General features: G+C 44.1%; 1 long non-coding RNA gene across 4 annotated transcripts in view; it reads right to left on the bottom strand.

The window, feature by feature from the left end:
• Positions 1–3,193: 3,193 nt before the first annotated feature.
• The window catches only part of LOC148133964 (uncharacterized), a 52,352-nt gene continuing 31,026 nt past the window's right edge, over positions 3,194–24,519 (bottom strand). For 3 of the 4 annotated variants that reach the window (XR_015755988.1, XR_015755986.1, XR_015755989.1), the window contains exons 3-4: positions 15,665–15,768; positions 3,194–4,567 (exon numbers count right to left, since the gene is read on the bottom strand). This is a non-coding gene — a long non-coding RNA (uncharacterized LOC148133964). Of the gene's footprint in view, positions 4,568–6,617; positions 6,991–15,664; positions 15,769–24,519 lie in introns of those variants that run through there. The other variant, XR_015755987.1, reaches the window with a different exon arrangement.

Raw genomic sequence — 24,519 nt, forward strand, 5'->3', positions numbered from 1 at the left:
TGTCCCCTTTTTATGCTCCCAATTTCTCTCTTAAGTATACTCTTGTTGCCTTCAGAATCTTCTAGTGATTCACTTTAAATCATGAATTAAGAGGCTAATGATGACCATTCCGATTGTTGGAAAAATCCATCTGGTTCACTGACACCTTTTAAGGAAACAAACTGCCATCCTTACCTGGTCTGGCCTACAAGTGACTCCAGACCCACAGCAATGTGGTTAACTGCTAACTGCCCTCTGGGAAATTAGGAACGGGTAATAGATGCTTGCCTGGCCAGGGACGCCCTCATCGTGTGAATGAATTAAGAAAAAACCCTCAATTCCTGTTGTCTATACCTGACACATGCTTCCCTTTTATCTGTGACCAGAACCTCAACTTCTCTAACCCTCCAGCATTCCTTACACGTACCAGCCTTACCCTTCACCCTAACCGGGACATAATGTCTCTGTACTCCTGACATCTTATTTTTGAAGGCTTCTCACTTCTCAACTGAACCCCTTTCTCTGCGAATATCTGTCCCAGTCGTATTTGGAAAATTCTTAGTTAATATCATCAAAATTGGTTTTCAACAATGTAGAACTTGAAATTTTAGACCTGCTTCATCTCTTCCCATCTCTATTTTAAAACTGATAGTCTTATGATGACTTGCCATAAAGTGTTCCCCCACTGATACCTCAACCACCGCCTCCCCACTGCCTTATGTCCCAAGGGTAAGGTGACATTTAGCTCCTTCTCTGTGATGGAGAGCATTGGTCAAGCAGCTGCAGCGTTGTAACTAGGATTGGGGTCAACAGTGTCTTCGTCTCATTGGTTTCAATCTAAAAATAATTTGTCTCAGTGCCATTTTCATTGAGTGTGACGGAGGGATTGTCTGCACAAGTTTGAGCTAGTTTCCTGGTGCTATTTTATCGGACTCACCTCATTCGCTACCCATCCAACCCCATGGTATCCCTCTCCTTCAATACCAGCCCGATTCTCCCACCCATCAAGTTTGGAGGTACTCACCATCATCCGCATGCCCCTTGGTATTCCGTGATCCTTGACACAGGTGCCATCTTTAAAAGACCAATAGCACATGGTTGAGCTTTCTCAGGTTAGAGCTGCCCCGCACAATTTACCCTAAGCATGGCAGATAAGGGGCAATTATACCATGGTTTGACGAGAGGGGCACGGGGGTCCTGCTGGATAGTCTAGTACAGAGGGGGACCACCACCCAGCACGCAGCACATTCCCCCCTCTCTCTCTCTCTCACTCTCTTTCCCCTCTACTATAGCTCCTTAACTATTAGAGCCACATGGATACAACACTGTTGACTGACTCCCTCTGGACATGTCACCACCTTCCACGCCGCCCCCACCTACACTGTCTCCTATTCCAGGAGAAACAGCTCGGAATAGGATTGAAAGAGTGAAGCCGGGTGGTGAAGTGCCCGATATCCATCTCTACACCCCACCCCCACGCCCAATTTACCTGTGTGTCTGCATTTGACTCTGTGAGTATCTATACATAGGTGCAGGTCTGACAGTGTCTGTGGAGTTTAAAATGACACAATCTCTCCCTCACCTAGCCTCCCCATCCTACTTCAGTGACAGCGGCAGAGGGTGATAACCTTCGAAGGTTCAGTCTGGGTGGGAGAGAGGGCAGCAGCTCACATCACCATCCAAACTGACAGCACCTTCAACACATACACCTCCCCCCACCACAACACACACAAACAATGCTGGTAGCTGGAGGGTTGCAAATATGCTTGGGCCTGTTAGAATGGAAATGCTCACCCCTGAGTGAACCATTTTGTCAGGAGATGAGGTGAATTTATTTCTCATTCTGTGACTTGCAATGCTTAAAATTTATGCGAGAAATTATTGAAAAGTCCCGAAAAAGGCCCAGGGGTGTTGGTAATGACGCAGATACAACATTGGTTAGTATTAGACAAAACTGTTCTGTGCTTCCAATGATATTATTTGAAAAATCAAACGGCTGTGCAATTTGGAAGATTCACAGCAAAGGAATTTTATCTTCTCAGAGAGTTAAAAACAGTGTCACTGATGCAGTGGTGTGGGCAGGCCAGCAGAGGGAGGTATTATAAGAATCTAATCATAAAACTCAGTGGTTTGCACTGGTGCCTCACGGTGCCAGGCACCCAGGCTCGATTCCACCCTCGGGCGACTGTCTGTGTGGAGTTTCACATTCTCGCCGTGTTTGCCTGGGTTTCCACCGGGTGCTCTGGTTTCCACCCACAGTCCAACGATGTGGATATTAGGTGAATTGTCCATGCTAAATTGTCCATAGTGCCCAGGGATGTGTTAGTTAAGGGCGTTAATCAGGGGTAAACGTAGGATAGTAGGGAATTGTGTCAGTGTGGATGCGCTGGGCCAAAGGGCCTGTTTCCACACTGTAGCGATTCTGTGAACTCTATGAACAACAGGACAGACAGAGACCGAGGGGGAGGGAGGCTTTGTTTCCAATTTCAATCTATTTACTTCAAAAACAATGCATAACGATGCAGACAGACATACACACAAACTGAGATACTGACGCTAACGCACATAACACATGCACACAGAGATACGCACGTAGATATGGACATTTACATACATACAGATGGACATAACCCTACATACAGGCACACACTGTCTTTAATACAGAAACATGTTTTTTTTAATTAATTAGTTGTCAATGGTCAGTCGGAGAAGGCAGGGGAATGGGATTCAGAAATAATTTAGCAGCGATCAAATGCCGTGGCTGACAAGATGGGCTGAATGGTCTAATTCTGCTGCAGGGTTCATTGCTCATTTGATCTTGTGGTGCCTGGGATTGTCTTTCCACGAGGCCAGTGGAGGCTGAATTGGCTACGGATTTGATTTTGGAGAGTTAATAGGAATGTGGACAGGTTTGAGGGGCTGTGTGGTTGATATCTGTTCCTAATTGTCGACTCCTCATGTATCAAAAGGGTGGTGATTGGTTTGAGGAGAACACATGTTTAGAATAAGGGCATTCCCATTTCTGACTGAGACAGGGATGTTTGTTTCTCTTTCGGGTTGTGTGATCTGTAGTGTTCTCGTGCCCAAGGAGCAGTGAAGACTGGGTTACTGAAAACACTCAAGGTCGAGTTCCATAGATCTTTGATGAACAAGATAATCCATATTTATTAGGAACAAACAGGAAGGGGATGTTTAGTTACAATCACATCAATAATACACATTCTAAATGGTGCAGCAAGTGCGAGGGGCTGAATGGCCAGCTGTTGCTTCTAACCCATCTGTTGTTCTCTCAAGCGCTCCGTAATCTTACAGGGGTAAAGAAAGACCTCATTCAGCCAGTCAGCATAATTATAATGAGACAGGAGGAGACCATTCTGCCCTCTATGGATTTATGCAAGAATAGATTGAAGTCATTCAGCCCGCTAGGTACATTACACAGTGTAAGATGAGGCCATCCAACCTTTCCAGCCTTCTGCCCAGCAATAAGGGAAACCCAGTTAACTATGTGGGAATAAACATTCGGGATAGATGATTATTTTCAGGTTGTAAAGTTGTAACTTGGTGGAGTGTCTCAGGGATCAGAGTGAGATTATCAACTATTTAAAATCTAAACCAATGACTTGGATGAGAGGACTGATTGGCTTGGAGCTCAATTAGCTCATTCATCTAGATAGTCATTTAACTGGACATGGAGACTCTGCAATGGGGTACAGACATGAACAAATCTTTGGCAGAAAACAGTATAATGTCGGTATAGGGAAGTCAGTGTTGTGTTGAAAAGATAAAATAACAGTAACCTACTTAAATGGAGAAACATCAATGAACTCATTGGTATAGAGAGATGTGGACGTCCTGGTGCATGAGCCACATAAAGCTAGTCAGCAGATTCAGCAAGTGATTAGGAAAGTGTAGCGAATAATGCTGTTTCGTGCAAAGGCAATTGGGTATGATCATCGGTATGTTTTACTGTATGGATGGTACTATATCAGATTGAATATCTAGTCGGTGCAGATTAGCTGGACTGAAAGGTCTGTTTCCTTGCTGTATGAAGCTATGATTCCATCTGGCCTTCATTCTAGCAAAGAGTAAAGTGAAACATTTGTAAAAAGCTTCTAAACCAGTTGCATGTTTTTTCTTTCAGTTTAGGGTTTCATTACCACACACAAAATATCCGATGTAGTCTGAGCATTGCCTTATAAAGAAATTAGGCGGACACATATAAACATGCCTTCAAATTATAAATTACAAATCATTTCAAAATGGTGCAGATAACAGGGATGGAGTCGTGCAATCAGGGAAATGTTCAACCAGACCTGATATAGACCAGGTTGGTGTTCGGGTCACATTATTGCATGTTCCAGATCAGAGAGAGAGAAAAATGTAACCTGTCGAAGAAGCAAACAGCCATTGCTCCATCTCTACTTGTACTTCTCTACAGCAACATATGAGAGCTGAAAACCAATCAGCCATCTTCTACGCTCTTTGAGGGTTCCTGCTGAGGATTCATTGGGATCTCTCCACTGACTGCAGCAAAGGGAATTCAGCCAAATCCAACTGTTCCAGGAAGAAACCCCAGTGCTAGCAGCTTCTATAAGGCAGAATAACTTCAGACGCAGAATAACAATTGAAACATTTTCAGATTTGCTTTTGTCATGAAATTAAGTGTTGTTTGGACAATGCTCTTCCGATCTCAGATTCTGTACTGTTGCATTTTTTTCTCTTCTGCCTTCAGACGTGTGTGTGTGTGTGTGTGTGTGTGTGTTTGTGTGTTTCTATGTCTCAGATTTATAGAAAATAAATGTTGATGTACATATTGTCAATGTCAAAATTGTATATCATTTATGTATCCATTGCAATTCGAGTAACGATGCTTTGGTTTTAGATTAGACATTTTTAGATTAGACTGATCTGACTTGTTCCTAATGCTGAACCTGACCCAGTCTGAGATGGATATCATTTTCAATATCACACACTTACACTGATAATTTGTCGTGATCTCTAGAGGAGTGGGACTAGAAAAAGAAACAATGACTCTCTAAACTTGGTAGTTACAGGGATAAGGACGAATACTCAAAAGGCCATTTGTGTGCAAATTGTCGGTCCCACAGATTTGTGGTACCTGTGTGTTTGCATTTACTCAAAGATGTGTTAGTTAAATATTTGACAGAAAAGTGACTCAAAGATAATGATCTGCAGTTGGGAACGTGGGATTGGAACCGCAACCTGATCAGTCACAATCTTAGTTCCTGCTGGGGCAGGGACCCACACCTGTTTCTCAGTTCTAATTTGCCCCATTCTATTCAATCCCTCAACCTGCTACTCAAGAGCAGTTGGAGACCACTTGCTCCTACTACCTGGTGCACAGAAACCGAGGTGACCATTCAGCCCTTGAATACAGTCAGACATGATTTGGTGTGCATTGGAAAACGTTCTTGCGAAAAGAGTGGGTGTTACTGTGGAACAGTCCCCTCCTCTCTCTTTACAGATGTTCCCCTGGTTCCATTTATTGATCATGTTGTAGACCTAGATTCAAAGTGAATAATGCCCCCAAACCGTATCCAGATAGTGATCACAAAATCCTCTGGTCTCTTTGACTTCAACAATCCTTCGCAGCCCTTCCAGAAAAATAACAACGATGAAACTTCCAATAACAGAATACAAGAACATTAGTAGCAGGATATGTCATTTGGCTCCTACAGCCTGCCTTTCCCTTTAATAGGGTCATGGCTGATCTGCTCTCGGCCCCAAATCCCGCAGGGCCTAACGTGTCAAACGTCCATACATCCCTGTCATTCAAATATCTCAGTAATCTATATCCCCTACCTCTTTGGAAAAGGGACGTGCCGATGGTCACTCCCCTCTGTGAAGAGAAAACACATCGCACACATACAGCGTGACCTTTTGACATCAACTAAATATATGAACACTAGGAAAGAATGACTGGCCCTGATAACAAGGCAGTATTTGACTGATGATGGTATCAATGAACCTGAAGAAAATGGAACTTAATGGATATTAGGAGAAATCTCCCCACCAGTTCGAGTGATTCAGTACAAAGAAGATGGCTGTGGTTCTTGGACATCCACCACCTCAGTCCCGGGACATCTCTGCGGTTAATCCACAGCCCAAGCCTTCTCAGTTTCTCCTCAATGTCTTCCGCTCCCCCCCCATCATAAGCTCAGAAGTGGGGAAAGTCAATGGAGATCACACAATGTTCAGAATTATGTGTCGTCCCTCAGCACCTGTGTCCATATTCAGCAAGACCTGGGCATTATTCATGATTGTGCTGTTAAAAAGTCGGTAACATTCATGTAACAGTACTGCTGGACACTATGCATTACGACAGTAAAGGGAAGAGCTCATTCAGCACCTCAAGCTCGCTTCACAGAAATGTGAGGAGTTCATTCAGTCCATGAATACTACTGGATAATAATAGCCCATTTAATCCCTCCTGCCTATTACATAGGAAGAGAAGGAGCCCAGTCAAACACATTGAGCTGTTAAACAGGAACAAGGGATGGCCTAATCAGACCATTGAGCTTCTACACTGATACCAGGAGGTGGCCATTCTGCCCCTCAAGCCGCTTGTACAGAAATAGGAGGATGTTATAGATGCCCCAACATGACAAACCAATGAATAGGAGAGACTACACGGATACACTGCTCCATGTTGTTCCTCCTGGCTCCATTGCTAATAGTACACAATTGATACGTTTGGTGACGGTGACGAGAGAAGACAAATGTTTCATGTGAAGTCTCAAGGAAGCATCTTTCATCTCTGAGAAGGTAGACTGGTGTTCTCTATGGAGGGCAGAAGCTATTGGGAATGGCTAACTCTTTCAGAAGTAAGGCTTTGTAGCTTCTAACAGAGTTGTGAACAATGTGACGCTCAGTGCAGGGTCATACACCATTTGCACATTGAGGTGGTGATACTTCAGTGGTGTTACTTCAGTGGTGTTGGATGAGACTCAGCAATTGGGAAGTCTATTGAATCAGGAACTTCCTGAGTACCTACAGGACACAGAGAAATAGACAGAATGGAACATTAGACTGATGCAGTGAGGGTTACACATGGAGAATGGAAATGAGCCCCATAGATATCTGGAAAATCCCACTCCATCCCTGGCCTGTGCTGTTGCGTCTCTCTGGGGTTGAGAATTCTGTTGGCTCAGGATCTGGAGTAACTGCAAGAGTGGGAGGCACTGACAGAGGAAGCAATTATACCCACGCAGTGGGGGATACCACGTGGAGAGACACTGAGTGATATCAGCAGCATGCAGGGAGATGTCAGGATCATAGAGTCATGTTGGAAGAATGGGTTTAGCTTCATGATGCCCTGGTATCAGTGTTCAGGGATGAGCAACTACTGAGCAGGCGAAGTGATGGCCGAGTGGTATTACTGCTAGAGCATGTGTTCAAAAACTCAGCTAATATTCAGGGGAAGTGGGTTTGAATCCCATCATCAGAAATGGTGGAATTTGAAATCAATAATTTAAAAAATAGTAAATAACAATCCATAAATAAATATGAAACCATTGTTGATGTATAAAAAACCCAAACACTTGTCCTTTAGATAACGACATCTGCTCATCCTCGTGTGGTCTGCACGACATACCCCCAAGCAAAGTTTTTGCCTCTCAATTACCCTCTGAAATGGTCGAGCAAGTTACTCAGCTCGAAGGCAGCTAAGGCTGGGCATAAAATGCTGGTCAGCCAGAAACACCCACATCTCATACCTGGTTTAAAAATTAATCCATTAGGATGGTCCCACTGGAACCGTGCTGGGAGCAGTGTCCTGGCAATCATGTCGGTAGGTTTATGGACAGGGTTGTAAACTGACAGAGAGGATGCAGGGATAGGGTTCAGGTGAAAGGGGCTTTCCAAATGCAAAGAGAAAAGGTGAAGTATGGGAGTACCATGGGAATGTGACTGAAGACAAGCAGAAAGGAACAGGATGGGACAGAGTTTAATTAAAACTATACATCAGGAAATCGGCTTGTGACAGGAAATTGTGGGAAAGAGTAAATTATGGTTTTTTTAAGGAATGGATAATGTCTCTTCAATAAGATAGATGGATTTGTGACAACGAGATAAAAGATTTAGACACCAGAGAGACGTGGCTACAGGGCGATAAAAAGGTGGACAGAAATATTCAATGGATCACAACCTTGCAGAAACTCAGGTAAAATGGGTAACACTAACAATAATGGATAACAAAGGCATTACAGAGAAAGCATTTGACCTCAGATCATGAAGTAGAGTCAGTCTGAATGTAAATTATGGCTACTATTTACCAAGGACACAAGCAGCAGAACAGTTTTAGCCACCGAACAACATTCCATTGCTCATCACTGCATTAAACAGGAACTCATTGAAATTTTTTACCAAATACTGTGATAATTTTGGGAAACATCAATATTCACAAAGTGTGGGACAATCATACTGGAAGAGCGAAATTGGAAGAGGAGTTCAGAGAATTTTTTCGTTTTTTTTAATGACAGATTGTGCAACTGGCTAGGGACATAACTATCTCTTAGCGACCGTTGTGTGATGAAACTTAATGAATGAGTAATGTCACCTGGAGAGATCCTCCGGGAAATTGTGATAAAGTGCAGTTTAAAGAAATATAAAGTTTTAAAGTGAATTATAGGGAGGACAAGCTACAACTAGAAAGAAAAACAGCGAATTACATGGGTTTGAGAGGAGAACTGACCATGGTAAACAGGCTAAACAGACTGCAATATGTGCCTGTAAATGAACAGTGGAAAACATTTGAAGGAACAGTGTAAATCACTCAACAAAAGGACATTCCATTGAAACAGACCAAAACTCAGCAAGAAATTCCCACTGGCCCCTCATTCAGGACAAAATGTATCATACTAGATTATGAGGCTTAGAAGATCACCAAAAAGTACTTAAAATCCTGAAGTGAGAGTGTTTTAGGAGTAAGTGTTAAAGGGATTGCAAAGGGTCTGCTAGCAGGGGTTGGGCAGTGGGAAAGGGAATCAGTGTCAAGGTTTAATGTCACAATAGGAACAGGGAGAGGTGAAGGTGCCGGAGGTGGTAAGAGTGTTACAGAGAGTGGCCAGGGCCTGAACGGTGTTACAAAGCCTGTATGGATTGCTGCAGCTGGAGGGGTTTGCTGAGGTAGGGAGGGACATATGTACTTTTATTTATTCAGTCATGGGATGTGGGTGTCACTGCTAATTACCCAGAGGACTGCTCAGAGTTAGCCAGATTGCAATGGGTCTGGAGTCACATGTTAGTCAGACAAGGTTAGAATGTCATATGTTCTACACAAGAGGAGGTCAGTGAACCAGATGAGTTCTTCCCACTGATCAACAATGCTTTTATGGTGGTCTCACCAATGTCCACCACGACATGACATCCCAACTCCTACTCTCAGTGTTCTAACCAATGAAGGTAACCATGGCAAATGCCTGCCTCACCAGCCTGGCTACCTGTGACACCACTTTCAAAGAACTGTGGACCTGTATCCCTGGGTCACTGACTGATAACACTATCCAGGGCATGAATATTAACTGTACAAATCCCACCCTGGTTTGTATCACCAAAATGGCACACTTCACATTTATCTAATTAAACTCCATCTGCTATTCTTCAGCCCACTATCCCAGCAGTACTGTTCATCCTGTTGTATCTTATATAACGCTTTTCACTGTCCACATTACCAACAATTTCAGTGTCACCCAAAAAACTTACTTATCAGGAAACCAATATTCCCCTCCAAACCATTTTTCCAAATGACAAACAACAGTGGGCCCACTGCACTGGTGGTCACATGCCTCCAGTCAGAAAAACAACATGTCTTCCATCACCCTCTGTTTCCTCCCATCAAGCCCAATTTTCTGTCCAGTTGATTTGCTCCTCCATATCCTTTTACACAGATCTGGGTTTGTTAGCCAGTTTACCATACAGAACGTAAAACACAGAACAGTACAGCACAAGACCCTTCGGCCGTGATAATATGCCAATCTTTTATCCGACCGTACAATAAAAAAGTGGCAAATAGAGTTTAATTCAGATAAATCCGGGAGTCCTGCTGAACCAAGAGACCTTGGCATGCAGGTTCATAGCACCTTGAAAGTGGAGTCGCAGGTAGATAGGATAGTGAAGGTGGCGTTTGGTATGTTTTCCTTTATTGGCCTGAGTATTGAGTACAGGAGTTGGGAGGTCATGTTGCGACTGTACAGCATATTGGGTAGGCCAATGTTGTAATTCTGCATGCAATTTTGGTCTCCTTACTATCGGAAAGATGTTGGGAAACCTGAAAGGGTTCAGAAAAAAATTAAAAGGATGTTGCCAGGGTTGGAGAATTTGAGCTACAGGGAGAGGCTGAACAGCCTGGGGCTGTTTTCCCTGGAACATCAGAGACTGAAGGGTGACCTTATAGAAGTTTGCAAAATTATGAGGGGCATGGATAGGGTAAATAGACAAAGTCTTTTCCCTGGGGTTTGGAAGTCCAGAACTAGAGGGCATAGGTTTAGGATGAGAGGGAAAACATATGAAAGAGACCTAAGGGGCAACTTTTTCACGCAGAGGATGGAACGTGTATGGAATGAGCTGCCAGAGGAGGTGTCGGAAGCTGGTACAATTGCAACATTTAAGAGGTATTTGGATGGATATATTGAATAGGAGGGGTTTGAAGGGATATGGGCTGGGTGCTGGCAGGTGAGACTAAATTGGGTTGGGATATCTGGTCAGCATGGACAGGTTGAACCGAAGGGTCTGTTTCCATGTTGTACATCTCAATGACTCTAACTTCCATTCCCTTCATTTTATTATCATCCATGTGCCTAATGCATCTAATTTTACTGCCCCCACTGGCGGTGCATTCCACTCAGCCACCACTCTGTATGTTACGAATCTACCTCTGAAATCTCCCCTTAACTATCCTCTAATCACCCGAAAATTATAACCCCTTGTAATAGCTATTTGTGTCAGGGTAAAAAAAAATCTCTCTATTCACTCTATCTATGACTGTCACCACCTTGTTCACCTCTGCCAAGTCGCCCCTCACCCTTCTTCATGCCAATGAGAAAAGCCTTAGCTCCCTCAACCTTTCTTCATAAGACATGCTATCCAGTACAGTAGCATCCTGGTAAATCTCCTCTATAACCTCTCTAAAGCTTCCATATCCTTCCTGTAATGAAGGGACCAGAACTGAACACGATATTCCAAGTGGGGTCTAACCAGGACTCTATAGAGCTGCAGCATAACCTCACGGCTTTAAAATTCAATCCCCAAACTAATGACATCCCACACAATATATTCATTCTTAACAAGCCTATCAGCTTGGGTGGCAACTTTGAGGATCTAGGGACTTGGAACCCAAAATCCTTCTGTTCCTCCACACTGCCAAGAATTCTACCTTTAACCCTGCATTCTGTATTCACATTCAATCTTCAAAATGAATGACTTCACACTTTTCCCAGATTGAACTCCATCTGCCATTTCTCAGCCCAGCTCTGCATCCTCACAATGTCCTGTTGCAGCCTACAACAGCCCTCCACACTATCAGCCACTCTACCAACCGTTGTATCATTGGGAAACTTACTAACCGACTCTTGAACTCACACATCCAAGTCATTCATAAACTCACAAAGAGCAGAGGTCCTGGAACCTCTCCCTGCAGAAAACCACTGGTCACTAAGTGCCAAGATGAATTATTTCCATCTATCATCACCCACTATCTTCTGTGGGCCAGTAATCGTGTATCCAGACAGACAGGTTTCCCTGTACCCCATGCCTCCGTACTTTCTGAATGAGCCATAGATTTGTGAGGCATGACCTGCCCCTTACAAAGCCATGCTGACTATCTCTAATCAAACTACGGTTTCCCAATGAATAATAAATCCTGTCTCCCAGAGTCCTCTCCAATAATCTGCACACCACAGACATAAGACTGACAGGTGTGCAATTCCCAGGATTATCCCTATTCCCTTTCCTGAACAAGAGAATAATATTTTCCTGCCTCCAATCATCTGATCCGACTCTAGTGGACAGTGAGGATGCAAAGGTCGTCACCAGGGGCTCAGCAATCCATTCCCTCGGTTCCTGTAGTAATTTTGGACACATCCAGTCTGGTTCAGCGACTTGTCTATCCTTATCTTTTACAAAATTTGCAGCACATCCTCCTTCGTAACATCCGCCTGTTCACGTACATCAGCCTGTTTCACGCTGTCCTCACAAACGACAAGACCCTTCTCATCCTGGAATCCTGAGGCATAGTATTCATTAAGGGTCTCCCCTACCTCCTGTGACTCCAGGCACAAGTTCCTTCCACTATCCCAGATTGGCCTTATCCTCACTCTGAACATCCTCTTGTTCCTCCTTTGGAGCCCTGTGTGATCCTTGCTTCCTCAACCTTAAGCAAGCTTCCTTCTTCCTCTTGACTAGATGGTAAAGTCCATGTGGACAACATTTACTGCTCTGCCTTCATCTATCTCTTGGCCACCTCCTCGAAGAGTCAATCCGGTTTGAGAAACAGGGTTTCCCACTCACAAAGCCCTGCTGACCATCTCGAATCAGCCCTTGTCTTTGTAAATGTAAGGAGCTCCTTTCTCTCAGAATCTTCTCCAACAACTTCCCCATCACTGGGCTCACGGGGCTGTAATTTCCTGCCTTTTTCCCTGCAGCCCTTAAGTGATGGAACAGCATTAGCTGCCCTTCAGTCTTCCAACATCCAACTGTGTGTGTTGATAATATCAATATCTCTGTAAGGGAACTGCAATCTCTTCCCTAGCTTCCCACAATATTCTAGGATTGACGTAATGAGCTACTGAGGATTGATCTACCTTTATTTGTTTTCAGATTCCAGCACTTGCTCTTCTTTGTTGAGGATACTTTCCAAGACATCGCTATTTATTTCCCAAAGTTCCCGAGCTTCCATGTCTTTCGCCACAGTAAATACTGAATAGATTATTTTGTCTAATACCTCAACCATCTCCTCTGGTGCCACATATGGGTGATCTTATTGATCTTTAAGGGGCCCTATTACTCTTTAGACCTTATTGAAACTTGCATAAAGGCTTCTGATAATTCAAATACACCATATCCCCTCTACCACTCCACCCCTCCTACACCCTTACAATTCGGCCATTTATATTCACAACAACAAATTAAACCCAACAGGCTCAAAAACAAATTTGCTTTTATCACGTGTTTCTAAGTGGCCAGTTATTGTATATTGACATAGCCTTTCTAACAATTTCAGAATGTTCCCGACTTACTGTCAGGCTAACACTATTTGGTTTCAGACTGACAGCAGAAAGGGTTGTGGGAGTTCTTCTTTATCAATCTGAAAAAGGTAGCTCACAGGGTCAGCAGGTAATAGAGAAGGCAAATAAAATGCTGGCATTTATTACAGAGGGAATTGAGTCTAAAAAATAGGCAGGTCTAGCTAAAACTATGCAAGGTACAAGTCAGCCCACATCTAGAATACTATGCACAGTGTGAATGCCCAAAAGAAAGATGTTGTCGCATTGGAGGCAGTCCAGAGAAGGGTCATTCGGCTGATCCTAGGAATGCAGGGATTTTCTAATGAGAAGATTTGGAGTAAGTTGAGGTTTAAGCCAATGAAGTTTAGAAAATGAGAGAGAAATGGAATGAAACAAGCAAGTTTCTGAGGGGGTCTGATCAGGCAGATGCTGGGAAGTTAGAAAATAGAACAGAAGAGCACAGCCACAGGCCCTTCGGCCCACCACGTCTATGCTGTCCAAGATACTATTCTAACTCATACCATCTGCTTGCACATAGTCCATATCCCTCTATTCTCTGCCTGTTCATGTTTCTGTCTAAATCCCACTTCAAAACTTTACTCACATTTCTGCTTCTACGACCTCCCTCGGTAACATCCACTCTACGTAAAAAAAACTTCTCTCACACATCTCATTTAAACTTCCTCTTTCTCACCTTAAACCTATGCGCTCCAGTATTTGAAACTTACACATTGGAAAAGAGATTCTGACTATCTACATTATTTATCCTTGTTCTAAATGTTATATTCCTGTGCCTGATCACCTGTCAGTCTCTGATACTCTCACAAAATAATCCAACTTTGTTTAATTTCCTCTTACACCTAACACACCCTTAAAAACCCTAACACAGGCAACGTGCTGATAAATCCCTGTTGCACCCTCTCCAAAGCCTCCTGGCATGGAGACCACTGTCACACACAGTTACTGGACTGCCCTTGCCATAAATATATTCAGTGTCCTGACTGTAACCATATTGACATTACCATCACTGTCTGGTGCTCGCAAAATAATTCCTGCTAACGGTTGCTGCTGCTTGCTTATTCTCAGCTCCACTTTTGATATTCAGATCCACATGACTGCCACATTAATGCCTTAACCTCATCCTTCCTTCACAACTTGTTGGCTTTTTGCCTAGTCTGCCTATTGGGACTAGATTGAGTTGGGATATCTTCTCAGCATGGATGGGTTGGACCGAAGGGTCGGTTTCCATGCTGTACATCTCTCTGACTCTATGACTCTGTCCCAACAAGCCTTCCGTATTCACCTCCCAGTGATGGTCATTCAGAACTACATCTCCGGAATGACAGTTCCATCATATCTGTTCGTGGTCATTCCATCTGCCTTTTGGCGAATGCAGGGAGTCACTCCTCAGTAGTGGGGGGTTGAACAGATGTGTACAGGTGACAGAGATAGGGAGGCTACAGGGGCTCGAGGATGTTAGAGATAAACAGAGTTACATCTGGTCAAGAATGTCAATGGGACAAAGAGGTTTGAGGATTGGAGGAATTTACAGAGATAGAGGGAGCTAGATTAGATTCTAGAGATAGGGATAAGGATAGGGATAGGGATGGAGAAAGGAAGAGGCACAAAGAGGGGGCTGTTTCATCTAGGAGAGTATTGTGTATACTAACAAAGATATGGAAGGTTGTCGTGACTGAAGACATTTACAGATATAAGAAGGCTTCTAGGCTCTGGAGGCTACATAGATAGGAAGGCAATGGAGAATGCCAGGTTGCTGGATTGGAGACAGTTACACAAATGGGGAGGGTTGCACAAACTGAAGGAGGTTCCTGTGGTCGGGAGGGGTATGGTGTTGCGAATGAGGGTGTAAGTTAACAAGACAAAGATCAAAGAATTGGAAAAGGATAAGGAGATTACAAATTTTGCACAGCTAAGGAAGGGTTGTAGGAGCTGGAGAAGATTACATAGGTAGGGACGGATGGAAGGTTAAAGACAAATACATTGACATGGAGGTGGGTATTGGTGGGAGGAGCATACAAGGATAGACAGGACTGTCAGGGTTTACAGGGATGAAGGAATTTAGTATCTACTGGAGAAGCTTAGGAATTAAGTGTGTTAGGGACTGGAGAATCTGACAGAGACAGAGACAGGGAGAATGGTGTGGACTAGAGGAGATTCCAGACACAGGTAGGATTATCGGGACTGGAGGATATTACAGAGATCATTAACACAGCATGGGCCAGGATTGATGCCTGCGATCCCCTGTGCTGTCGCATCGAGGACCAGTACAGCAGAGGTGAAGGCAGGACCCTCACAAGATGGTGGGAATGAAACCTAGAATGTTGCTTTTCCTTGGCCAGCTCTGTATCTATGTCCGGTCCTCCAGGTCTGAAAATAGAAGTCTACTACCTCCACCCTGTGCTGTTTACTGTGAGTGATCTTACCGGCTGCAGGATTTACTGAAGGCTCCAGATCTCCCTTTCTCTGGCTGACCAACCAGCTTCAATGAGGTCATGGATGAGACAGGAGTTAGGAACATCCTGATTACCTGTATGAGACAGAATGGGAAATTAGACTGATGCAATGAGGATAACACATGCAGAGTCCAGCAGAGATCTCGACAATCCCAGTCTCCATCCCTTGCCTGTGCAGCTGCATCTCTATGGAGTGGAGAATTATGTTGACTCAGGATCTCAAACCATCTGTAAGAGGGAGAAATGCTGACAGAGGCAGCAAATAGACTGACACAACGAGGGATACCACATGGAGAGATACTGAGTAATAACACATTATTACACACTACATTAACAGGGAATTGTTTGAATTTGTAAGAAAGGCACTGGGATAATTGTGAGGGGATTCAACCTTCCTATCTCATCATCTCTTTGGCGGTGGGTCACAGACGAGGCTGACTCTCTCCCACTCTTGGGCGGTGCGGGTCCTGAGTTGGCTGTACACACTGATGTTGCCTTTCACAGATTCTGTTAAATTTGGGGCAGAAGGTGGCCATGGGAAGCGGGTTGGTGGGGCGTTAGTGTGGCAGCACGCTCCTTTGCTGTTTTCTCCTGGATTCCTAATTTTCCCCACAGCAAGTCGAGGTGCTCAACACCTTCCCAATGTTCCTTCCCCACTTCAGACAGCCTTGGCCCAGGACTTAACGGATTTGATTAAAAGATGAAAAAAACACTATCAATTCTGAAGAAGCCAACATTTAGAAATGTGGACACATTTGTTAAAGAAATCGCGAGGTAGTCTCCGAGCAGGAGGAGTGCAGTAGGAAGAGGAAACGTCAGCGATTAATCAGATGATCAGAACAGGGAGAATTGAATGCGCTGGAGGTGGTGAGGGCAAAGGCCTGAACAATGTTACAAAGACAGTACGAATTATTGCAACTAGAGCTGTTTGCTGAGGTCGAGATGGGCATCTGTATTTTCATGATCCATTCATGGCCTGAGGATGTCAGCGGATGGACCAGCATACATTAGCCCAGTGCTAATTGCCCAGAGTCAGCCATATTGCTGTGGATCTGGAGTCACATATAAGCCAGACCAGGCAAGAATGCCAGATGTCCCTCTATAAAGGACATACGTGAGCAAGTTGGTTTTTACAAGATAATCAACAATGCTTATACGGTGGTCTCACTAATATCCTGTACAGATACACCATGACATCCCAACTCCTACTCTCAATGCTCTGCCCAATGAAGGGTAATCATCTCAAACGCCTGCTTCACCAGCCTGTCTAGCTGGGATGCTACTTTCAAAAAACTGTGTACCTGCATCCCTGGGTCATTGATTGACAACACTACCCAGGGCCTAAACATTAATTGTACAAGTCCAGCCTGGTCGGCTTTACCACAATACAACATCTTGTAACCTCACTGGCCCAGCAGTACTGTTGATTCCTTTATACTCTTCGATAACCCTCTTCACTATCCACATTATCACCAATTTCAGTCTCACTCACAAACTTGCTAACCATGGCTCCTATATTATCATCCCAACTGTTTATATAAATGCTGCACAAAAGTGACCCAGTACCGAACCCCATGGCACACCGTTGGTCACAGGCCTGCAGTTTGAGCAGCAACCCTCTATGAACATGCTATGTCACCTACCGTCAATCTGTTTTGTATCTAGTTAGTGAGCGCTCCCTGGTTATGAGTGATCTAAACTTACTATCCAGTCTGCCATGCAGACCGTTGTCAAAGGCCTTGATAAAGTTCACGTCGACCTCATGTCCTGCTCTGCTTTGACCTCTCACTTGTCTATCTCCACACTCACATTTGAGACATGATTTCCCATGCACAAAGGCATGCTGACGATCGTTAATCTGTCCTTACCTTTCCAAAGGCATGATGATCGTTTCCCTCAGAATCTCCTCCAACAACGTACCACCCCTGCATCAGTCTTACTGGGCTTAGTGGCTGTTGATAATGCAAATATCTCTGGGAGGAGCCCTGCAATTTTCTCCCTCGCTTCTCACAAGGCGCTGGGATACATCTGATCATGTCCCAAGGTTTTATCTAACTTCTTGCATTTTAAGATATCCAGCATCTCCTGTTCTCCAATGTGAATTATTTTCAAGACATCCCTATGTTTTTTCCGAAGTTCCAGAGCTTCCATGTCTTTCTCCGTAGTAAATCCGAACCCAAAATATTTGTTCAGTGTCTCCCCCATCTACAGTGATTCCACACAGACAGCCTCATTGACTTTTTAGGGGCCCTATTCTCTCCCGAGCTAATTTTTAGCCCTTGTTGAAACTTGTCAAAATGCTTCTGAAATGTCAAATATCCCTCTACCGCAACTAGCCTCCCCCACCCTCATCTATTCTGCCATTGAAGGACACACCAAAATATAGAATCCAACAATTGTTAAAATATTCCCCTTTTATAAAATCATGCGCCTCCCATTGTTTCTAAGCATCCAGTTATCATTTATTGTCATATCCTTTATAATACATTCCAGCACCTTCCCGACTTACTGTCAGGCTAACACCATTTGGTTTCAGACTGATTGCACAAAGGATTTTGGGAATCCTTGTGGATCAATCTGAAACAGGTAGCTTACAGGATCAGCAGGTCATAGAGAAGGAAAATCAAATGCTTGCATTGATGACAGAGGGAATGGTGTCTAAATATAGAGAGGTCTTGCTAAAACGATGCAAGATACAAGTCAGACCACACCTAGATTACAATGAATAGTATGCGTGCCCTAAGGAAAGACATTCTTGTGTTGGAGGCAGGCCAGGGAAGGTTCACTCGGCTGATCCTGGAGATGGCGGGATTTTCCAATGAGAAGAGGTGGAGTAGTTTGCCCTTGAACATATTGGGGTTTTGAAGAATGGGAGAGAAATTGAATGAAACATCCAGGATTCAGAGGGGCTTTGACAGGTTAAATGTCGTTAAGTTAGAAAATTGAACAGTACAGCAGAGTAATAGGCCCTTTGGCCCACCATCGCTGTGCTGACCCTGATGCTATTCTAAACTAATCCCATCTGCCTGCACATGGGCGATATCCCTCTATTCTCTGCCTGTTGATTTCACTGTTGAAATGCCCTTCAAATCTTTGCTCTCGTTGCCATCTCTCCCACCTCCTGAGCAGCTTCTACCCTCTTGGTAAAGACAACTGGCCTCATTCATCTCACTTAAAACTTCTCACTCTCACCTTAAACCGATGCGCCCTACTATTCGATATGTCTACATTGGAAGGAGGATTCCAATTATCCACATTATCCATGACTCTCCTAATGCTATATACCTTTACCAGGTCACCCCTCAGTCTCCGATGCTCACGCAAAACAACCCAACTGCGTTCAACCTTCTTACAGTAAACATATTCTCAGCCAGGCAATATTCTGCCAACCCTCTGTTGCAACCTCCCCACATCCTTCCTGTGGTGTGTTGATGAGAACGACACGCAACCTTCCAAACGTGGCCGACGGAAGTTTCATTCAGTCACAACATGACACGCAAACGTCTGTACTCAATACTGTGCCCATTAAAGGTAAGCAAAGCATACTGCCCCTCTACCACCACATCCTGATGTGTTGCTATTTTTAGGGAGCTATGAATTTGCTTCTCTCTGTTTATCAATGTTTCCAACTCGTCAATTAGTGTACCTCTCTCTTCCATTTGACTTCATAAATGCATCACTTCACACCTGTCCCGATGAAATTCAATTTGCCACATCTCTGCCCAACGTTCCAGCTGATCTACATAGTGCTGCAACTTTTAACACTCTTCCTCACTGTCCACAATTCCCCTAACTATCCCTGATCATTACATGCCTTTACAAATGTCGTCTGCAAAATACTAACCAAACTGCTGACCTTTCCATCTGAATCTTAGATATAAATTACACACAGGCATCGCAGCACTGATCCTTGTGAAACACCATTGGCCACAGACGTCCAATCAGAAACTGACCACTGCACATGCCTCTGTCTACTATCACCAAGAAAATATTGTATCCAACTTACCAACGAGCATGGACTGTGATTTGATCTTCCAGATCCCCCTTGCTATTTGGAAGCTGTCCTTTCAAAACGAACTCTATGTTTTGATTCCCAGATTAAATTGGCTGTCTCACTAATGCACTGACTGCATCCTTTCTTCACAACAAAACAGAACCTTGTTTGGGTGTTTGCTGATCCTGCCTAAATCCCTACAACCCCTCAATAATCACATTGCTGTCATGGGCATGCTGCAGCCACACCTCCACAATAACATTTCGATCATATCTGTTCCCTTCAGTTAATGCTGTCATTCCATCTGCCTTGTTGCAAATGCATGGCGCATGCCACCGAGAGAGGGCCTTTGAGGGATGGATAGAGGTCACAGAGTGGGAGAACTGTTTGGGGGCGCGACAATGTTGCAGGGTTAAACATAGTTACAGTTGCTACAGAATGTCCACAGGAGAAAACATATTATTGTTTGGAGGAAGTTAGAGAGATAAAGCATCTTTGATTAGATTCCAGAGATAGGGTTGTGGCTCGTTACATGGACTATGTTGAGTAGGGCGTAGAAACATTCACAAGCTTCCAGGATATCGTACATTTAACAACAGTTATGGGATCTGGAGAATATCACAGTGATAGGGAGGATGGTATGGACTGGAGAATATTACAGGGAAAGGGAGGGTGGTATGGACTGGAGAATGTTGCAAGCACATGGAAGATGATATAAGCTGGAGAATGCTGCAGCAATAGAGAGGAGTATATGGACTGGAGGATGTTGCACGGACAGGGATGAAGTTGTAGACTGGCTGCAGTTAGAAGGAGAGATAAATCTATGCACTGGAAGGTATGTCAGAGAGAGTGAGTGGTGTGCATGCTGCAAGATATAACAGGGGTAGGGAAGCTTGCAGAGACTAGAGGAGAGAGCGATAGAGAGTCTTGTGAGAGACCAGATTCGCTTATGAGCATAGGATGTGCTACAGTGAGCAGAGCCTTTTGCAGATATAAATAAGGATGCAATGGCCACAAAGCAGTTATACCTATAGATAGGTAAATAGGACCTGAAGGAAATGAAGAGGTTACACAGGCTAGGAGTGTTGTATGCAATGGAGGAGATTAACCTGAAAGGAAAGTTTTAGACACTCAACAATGTTAGGAAATAATGGGAGTTCCAATGGTGATAGCAGGTTTCAACAATTCGGAGGATATAGACCTGAAGGAGCTTTCACAGATAGCGATGGTACTGTAAAAAGAATTAAAGTGGCTTCTGTTACATAAGCACTTACAATAGCCTATTTGAAATGTGCATTATCTCTCGACCATTTATCAGACAGCGCTACAAATATTTCACTGGCTCTGCCTACCAGCTTAGACTGAACTGGCATGACCCAGAAGACCTCGGGCCACTCTACCTGTCTATGCAATTTTTCAAATGAAATACAGAGTTCCTTGACAGTAGAGTCACAGGTAGTTAGGACAGCGAAGAAGGCGCTTGGTATGCATTCCTTTATTGGTTAGAATATTGAGTACAGAAGTTGGGAGGTCATGTTGCAGCTGTACAAGACTGTGGTTAGGCCACTTTTGGAATGCTGCATGCAACTCTGCTCTACTTCCGATCGGATGGATTTTGTGAAACTTGAAAGGGATCAGAAAAAATTTACATTAATGTTGCCAGGGATGAGCTATAGGGAGAGTTTGAACAGGTGATGTTTGTTTTTCCTGGAGAGTCGGAGGCTGAGGGTGACCTCATAGAGGTTTATAAAATCAAGAGGGGCATGGAAAGGGTAAATAGACAAAGTCTTTCTCCTGGGGTGTGCGAGTCCAGAATTATAGGGTGACGTTTAGGGTGAGAGTAGAAAATATAAAAGATAAAACGGGGCAACTTTTTCACACAGAGGATAGTACATGTGTGGAATGAGCTGCCAGAGGAAGTAATGGAGGCGAGTACAACTGCAACCGTTAAAAGGCATCTGCATAGGTATATGAATAGGAAGGGTTGCGAGGGAGATGGGCTGGGTGCTAGCAGGTGGGACTGATCAGCAGAATGTGACCATGAATGTGTTGTGGAACCTGGAGGATGTTATGATTTGAACCACAGGTAATGTTTGATTGGATCTTTCAGCCAATTTTACAGATGGACCAATTGCAACACTTAAGAAGCATTTGGATGGATATATGAATAGAAAGGATTTGGAGGGATAGAGACTAGGTACTGGCAAGTTGGACTAGATTGGGTTGGAATATCCTGTCGTCATGGCTGGGTTGGAATGAACGGTCTGTTTCCATGCTGTACATCTCTATGACTGTAAGATCGGCTGAATTGTCCAATCAAAAATTACCTGTGGTTCAAATCATAATATCCTCCAGGTTCCACAAGCCATCCGCTGTCCCATCCTGCAGGTTCAATGAATCCCGGAATCTCTAACCTTCTGCAAGTCCCACGTCTCTTCCGAACTTTGTACCATCCTCCAGGTTCTGCAGCCCTTCATATCTTGTAACATGGCCCAAACTCTCTAACTTCTCCTTGCTCTGCAATGTTCCCCAGAAGGGCACTGGAGGGTGGTGGAGGTTACAGAGATATGGAGGGACATCAGGACGGGAGGATTTTGCAGACATTAGGAATATATGGAATTGAGGAGGTTTCACAGTTTCTGAGTGTTGTAGGGACTGGAGGAACTTGCAAAGATAGGGATAGTTTTAGTTTGGAGGATTCTGCAGAAAACATTTACGTGATTAAAGGCAGAATTCCTAGAAGCGTGCAGGAACAAAGGGATCCTGTATCCCTCAGATTACCACCCAAGGTGACAGGCTGTTAAGAAGGCGGATGGTGTGTTCGCTTTCATTAACAGGGGGATTGAGTTTAAGAAATGTGAGATTTTGCTGCAGCTGTACAGAACCCCAGTTAGACCATACTTCGAATATTGTGAACAGTTCTGTTCGCTTCATTATAAGGAGGACGTGGAAGCTTTAAAGACAGTGCAGAGGAGATTTAGCAGGATGCTGCCTGGACTGGATGGCATGCCCATAGAAGGTAGTTTGTGGAAGCTAGGGCTTTTCTGATCACAGCGAAGGAGGAAGAATGGTGACATGATAGAGATGTACAAGGGAATGAGAGGCATAAATAGAGTGGATAACCCATGGCGAAATGGCTATCACAAGGGGACATAAGTTTAAGGTAATTGGCGGAAGGTTTAGCTTAGATATCAGAGGGCTATGGGCCAGGTGCTGGCAGGTAGGACTAGATTGGGTTGGGATATCCTGTCGGCATGGAAGGGACTGGTACGTTATTTACACATAGTGTGGTGGGTGCTTGGAATGGACTGCCAGCCATCGTAGTAGATTCGGACACATTACAGACATCTAAGCAACTCTTGGATAGGCACTTCAATGATAGTAAAATGTAAGGTATGTAAGTTCGTTTCATCTTCAGAGTAGGATAAACGGTCAGCACAATATTGAGGGCGTAAGGGCTTGTACTGAAATGTGCTATTCCACGTTCTAAATAGCAAGGGTTATGGTGGCAGCAAGAGGTTTCGGGAAGCGGGAGAGGATGCGATCTGAATGAAGTGACACAAATAGGAGGCATTGGTAAAGCAGTATGAGGTAACAGAGACAGCAATGGTCTGGTCTGGAGCAGATGACCAGACCGCGAGAATTGTGGGGACTGGAGGTGCCTTCACAGGGAGGGAGGAGCATAGAGCCACAGGAGGTTACAGAAATGTGGAGAGCTGTCAGGCCTGCAGGAGTTCATGGAGATGGGGAGGTTGGGAGGAATGGAGCAGTTTACAGGGATAAGGATGTTGGTAGGATGGGGTGTTTTACACAGACAGGAATGTTTCAGGTGAATGGAGCTGAGTACAGAGATAAAGTTGTACGGATTGGAAAAACAAATAGACATATGGAGGGTAGTCATGACTGAAGATGTTTATAGACACAAGAAGGCCTAGGTTTTGCAGGTTGTTTAGATAAAGAGGGTGTGGAATCGGACGGATTCTCCAAGTGATAAAGACAGCAAATTTGGTTGGAGACAGTTTCACAGATTAGGGAGCTTTAGTAACCTCCTCCAGTTTGGTCAGAGTGGGAAGGGTTGTAGGGGAGGGTGATGTTTACACATATAAGAGCTGAAGAAGATTATGGAAATGAGTAGATGGATGGAGACACTGGAGGAGCTTACATTGACAGGGTGGGTGCTGGCAATGAAAAGATATCACACAGATAGTGAGTCTTGTAGGAAATGTATTGAAAGAGTCACAGGTATTGGAATGACTTCTGCAGATTGGGAGTATTACAGGGATTGAAAGGATCGTAGGGTCTCCACAGATTGATCATGTCTTTAAGAATATGTAGATACGGAAATCTTAAACCCAATGCATGCAGTCTACATTTCAAGACCAGAGCCTTATTATCCCTCATCAGCCATACTGGCCCTGGATTCTTGATACCACACTTTGAAAAGCCTCCCATTTGCCAGTTGTTCCTTTTCCTTCAATCAGACTCACCCAATCAATTGAAATCATAATATGGAGGTGCCGGTGTCGGACTGGGCGTGGATAAAGTCAAAAATCACCCAACACTCGGTTCCAGTTCAACCGGTTTATTTGAAAGCACTAGCTGTCAGAGCACTGCTTCTTCATCAGGTGGTTGTGGGGCACAATCCTAAGGTAAAGGATGGCAGTGTCATGGAATATAATATCAAACAAATTTAGTTTAAGCCTTTCATCGGTTACAGTGATGACCAGCGCTTCCAAAGCGAGTTGGATTATAACTGGGCGTTGTGCAATTTTAAATTCACGGCATTGACGCTGCCCAGATCCTTCAGAATGGTCCCAAACGTGGCCCTGTT

The sequence above is a fragment of the Chiloscyllium plagiosum genome, unplaced genomic scaffold (assembly GCF_037043375.1).
Source record: "Chiloscyllium plagiosum isolate Xiang-an unplaced genomic scaffold, Cpla_swu_hap1 HiC_scaffold_156, whole genome shotgun sequence".
Lineage (NCBI taxonomy): Eukaryota > Metazoa > Chordata > Chondrichthyes > Orectolobiformes > Hemiscylliidae > Chiloscyllium > Chiloscyllium plagiosum.